The following is a 5,128-nucleotide window of genomic DNA, read 5'->3' on the forward strand; positions in this document are numbered from 1 at the left end:
ATATTGCAGGTAATATTATGAATTAGGCACCTACTTTCTCACTCCACAGTAAGATTTGCTTTCTTTTTTATCTTATGGCATTGTATATTAAAATATAATAAAATTTTGACAGAGGAACAAATTCAGATTCTTGGATATTTTAGCATTAAATATCTTTACAAGAATGCAGAGGTCATGCATACACACGGAGCACCTGCAGTCATCCCCTAGGCAAAGGTATAAATCAGGTTAACTGAAGACATTAAGTTTTTTGAGGCTTCATATTTACCCACCATACATATAGAACCTCTAAATTATTCTAAGTGTACTTACTCCCCAGTATTGAAAAGAGGCGTTTCCAGATACATGGGAACATCAGCTTCCAACAATGATTAGTAAAGAAGTCTGAAAAGCTGTGTATTTAGTGGAATTGCTACACATTTCTTTTTTTTAAGTGAAATTCTTAAATTTAGCATAAAATCGTTCTTGCTCAATAGCAGATGGACAATGATAACATCTAGTGTAATTAAGAGTTTACCATATTTTAGGTATATTATATGTGTTCACGTTTGCAACAACCTATATATTGCATTTCCTAATTTTTCAAGTAGGAAATTGACTCACAGAGAGGTTATTTGGTGAAGGGCATAGAGCAACTAAGTGGTTGAACCTGGAATTAACTTTACAGCTTGCCTCCAAATTCAGCAATATTAATCTAATTAATATATAACCCTTTGAAATGCCATAGTTGTAAATATATTGTAGACAATATATATAAATATATAAAAAATAAATAGATAAAATAACTGTCAGTATTTATGTAAAGTATCTTTTATGTGGAGCAAACTGAAAGTCATTGAGAAGAGTTATTTTTCAATTTTAAATATAAAGAAAGCATTCCTTTTCCTAAAATTATTAAAAATTTAAACAAAAATCTAGATAAATAGAAAATAAAACAAAACAAAAAAAACAAGATTCTACACTTAACAAAAATAATTCTCATTAGTGATTTTAAAGATATGTTTCGCTTGTATTATGTAATAAGGTATTTCATATTCTGCATTGTTTTGCTTGAATTGATTGATAGAATAGGAAAGAATACCTTATAATTTGAGATCTTGAAAATAAATAGAAAATGAAATATTATAAAGGTAGTGACTGCAGGAAATGATAATTTCTTGACATGGAAGTTGAAGGCTGTGCTAACACAGTATTTGAGTGAACTGAAATAGCAATATTTCATCACAATAAATGAATATCCACAAATGTTCATTCATAGAGATGAGAAATCTGAATTGAAAACACTTGGGGAGATTTGTGAATATGTGATGACCATCTCATTCTGCAAGTCTGCTAAACTGGAATATCCTGTGATGAAGATTAGTCTCATAGAATTTGGATGTGCACATGTTAAAAACATAAACAAATATCTTTAATTTGTAAAGATTCTAGGGTGTGATTTTTTTTTTTTTTGTATATTTGTATAACTCTTCAATGGCGCCCTTGAATTCCTTGTTCCTCAGGCTCTAAATGAAAGGATTCAGCACAGGGTTGATGATTGCATAGAACACAGAGATCAGTTTGTCTCTTGCTGAGTTAAGGGATTTGGGATTCATATACCTGATCAATCCTGTTCCATAATCTGTGATCACTACAGTCAAGTGGGAAGCACATGTTGAAAAGGCTTTTCTCCTGCCCTCATCTGAGTCTGTTCTCATCACTGCCACCATGATTCAAAGGTAAGAAAGAATAATAAGGAGGAAAGGGAGTAATACCATTCCAGCCCCTCCTACAACCATCATGATATCCCACAGGGATGTGTCAGCACAGAGGATGTGAAGAAAGATGGGCAATTCACAGAAAATATAGTCAACAACATAATGACCACAGAGAGGGAGGATTGTGAAGTAGAGGGGAACCACTAAAGCAAGAAAGCCAATAGTCCAGGTTCCCACAGCCAGTGCCACACACAGACGAATTCATGATGAGCAGATATCTCAGTGGGTAACAAATGGCTGCACAGCGATCTAAAGCCATCATGGCAAGTAGGAAGCACTCAGTTGCCTCCAGGAATGAAGTGATGTAGGTCTGAGCAAGACAGAAGTTGTAAGATATCACTTTCCTGTTTACAAGAAAGTTAAAGAGCATATTGGGGACCACACTGTGCTAAAAAAAAAAAAATACTTTGAGAAAAGCCAGATGCCAGAGGAAGAAATACATGGGAATCTGGAGAGAGGGATCCAGAATTACTAATATGATAGCAGCTGTGTTTCCAAAACAACTTGATAAGTAGACCACAGAGAACAGGAAGAAGAGGGGAAACTCAGTTTGGGGATGATTGAAAAATCCCACGAGGACCAGCTCAGTGATGGTGCTGGAATTCTCAAGTTCCATTTTGAGAATTGAAATATGCCTGCTCATTAAGAAGAAAAAAAAATGGTCTTATATAAAAATTCTGAAGTCAAATCATTTCCCATTTACATCAACTTTAATGCTGATGATAAATGCATCTTAAATTGAAATAAAAATTATTTGTAAAAATTTCTTGGACATAAAGGTGTCCAAATCACAGTCTTCATCATATGATTACCAAGTTTTAATAAATTACAAAAAGCTTTTGGTCTGAAAGTGAAAATGTCACCCACTTATACTTACTATATCATATATGCTGCAGAGTACTTCTTTAAATTTGGCTAATCAAATATTATTATTCATTTCTTAAAAGAGAGCTAAAAGTTCAATAAAATAAAGCAACTTGCATAACATTACAAGTAGAAAACATGAAAGCTGAAAATAATTGTATTCTCCTCCCACTAGATTAAATATCAGAAATGATATTGTATTTTTCATTTAGTGAGACAAAATTTTTATTTTCTTTCCATCCTGATTCCTAGAGAAAATAATTTATCATCTCATATGTGTAATAACACACCTAATTTAATTATTTTGACTCTTTTAAATCTCAATGTTAGTAAAAATAATATAGTTAATCTTCCAAAAAATTCAGCTTCCAAATATTAATAGTGACCTTAGAGCAGATGTATGTGGGTGATAAATCCAGGATTTTTGACCATTTTAAGCACAGTGTGAAATTGCCTTTATGGGCTTATGACTCCTACATGTACACATATCTACAGCAACAAACTTCCTGTACTCTAAAAAAATCTGAAATAAATTTACCAGCATGTGCTGAAATGGAAGATATAGGCTGGTTTTATAAAGTGTAGAATATCTGATACAAAGCACATATACACAAATGGTATTTGCTATTAACAAAGCAACACAACACTAAACAAAAATAGAATGAAACTAACAGATGCTTATGAGAATACTTTTAAACACAAAGGAACTTAAAACAGAAAACATGGAGCTTGAGGTTCACATAGACTCTTTGAACCCTACTTCTGCTTTCTCTGTAAACTCATATTTCCAGTGCTTTCCCTTTGTCCCACCTTCAAATCCTCTCCCCCTCCCTTTTTTTGGTCACTTTCTGGTTGGCTTCTGGCTGAAAAAGTTTTCTAGATTTTGCTGCAACTTTCTCTTTAGCTTTCTTTTCTGTATGCATAGCCTAAATTACTAAAAGAGCAGACCATACGACTCACAAAGAGACAAGGTGGTAAAGGGTGAAGAGATGCAGAGAGAAAAAGGAGAAAAGAAGAGCCACAGAGCAAGAGATATACAGGGAGATGGAGAGAGAGTGAGAGAGCACGAGAGTGAGAGAGTGCACGCACATACCTACAGGCAGAATTTTGAATTCTCTAATTGTGGAAGGGAATGAGTTTATGAAGAGGAGAGCAGCTGACAAGCTTGCCCAGTCTTTTGATGTTAGGAAATCTGTTTATCCATAGTCAATACTGGCAACTGATGAAAAGGGTCAAACTATCAAACCTTCACCTACAAAGCAGATGGCGTGAGAACCACAGCCATTTGACAACCACTAGAGTTCATTATATTGAACATTATGCAGAAATTTTCTTTCCTTGGCAATGTGCTTCTCAGTATCCACGGAAGTTATGTTGAAAAGAATGAGATAAATGTGGCTACTAATAAGCAAAACTTGTTTTCCTGATTTTACATTATTAATTTTAGTATAGAAGTTATCCATATTCTCTGTATTCCTTTTCTTACTCATTCCAACTCTAATTTACATTTGGGATATTGAAATGTAGGGTAAAATAAATAGAAATTGTTTTCTAGGCATTATAAATCCAAAGGAGATATGTCAGTAAGTTGAGTAAAATCTATTAATAGAGGTAACGTTTTGAGCTATATTCAAAGGGAACAAGTTAATTTAATGTAAGAAAGAAAAACAAAATAATTTATGCCCCACTTGCTGCTAATGACAGACAGCTCATTAATGTAATTTGTAATTTCCCATTTATGGTGATAGCTGTTAACTCCATTGCTTTTCTGAGAGAAACATCTCATTTTGAAAGTTCTAAAAGTAATGTATTAATGATATTGCATATATTTTTAAAAACCTACAAACTTTTTAAGTTGAAATTTTGTAAAGTCCTGGATAAATTAAATTGTGTTTTTCAATGTTATCTGCTTACATTTCTCCTCATTAACAGAGTTCATTTTCATTCTGATGATATAGAAGCAAGTTGTATCAACATGTATATAAGGTATGAGTATTTGACAAGGAAAATTCACACTGGCAAAATGAAAATGTTCAACGTGTTTTGTTCACACATTTTCAATCCCATGAAGAGTAATAGAGCAGTTTCTGCACTTCCAGTGAGGATGTTCATGTATTTATCAATAAAAGTTATGCACCAGATTCTAATTTGATTTGGAGTTATAGCTAAAGGAGCTGTGGGAATGTTTTCTTTTATTTAAGTCATCATACGTTACTTAAGTGTGGTTAAGTCTTTTGTAAAAGTGCATTGGCAGTCAAGGAACTCTTCATTCAATAATATTATATAAAGCATGAGGCTGCATGTCCATTAACAATTGTAACTAAATTTGAATAGATTTAAGAAGAATTGATTTAGCAATTTATAAACTAATGAAAATATTTTATTTGTTTTTGTTAACCATTTTCTTTTTTAAAAAAATGGAGTTTTTGAGCATCAAATTTACTCAAGGTACAGTTATAGAAAATGGGAGAAAGTTATAATATACAAGATATTCACAAATCTTACAT

General features: G+C 32.7%; 1 pseudogene; it reads right to left on the reverse strand.

Annotated features, from left to right (window-relative positions):
* Positions 1 to 1,427: 1,427 nt before the first annotated feature.
* On the reverse strand, positions 1,428 to 2,373 carry LOC134375969 (olfactory receptor 2A12-like; annotated as a pseudogene).
* Positions 2,374 to 5,128: the final 2,755 nt, after the last annotated feature.

The sequence above is a fragment of the Cynocephalus volans genome, chromosome 4, assembly GCF_027409185.1.
Source record: "Cynocephalus volans isolate mCynVol1 chromosome 4, mCynVol1.pri, whole genome shotgun sequence".
NCBI lineage: Eukaryota > Metazoa > Chordata > Mammalia > Dermoptera > Cynocephalidae > Cynocephalus > Cynocephalus volans.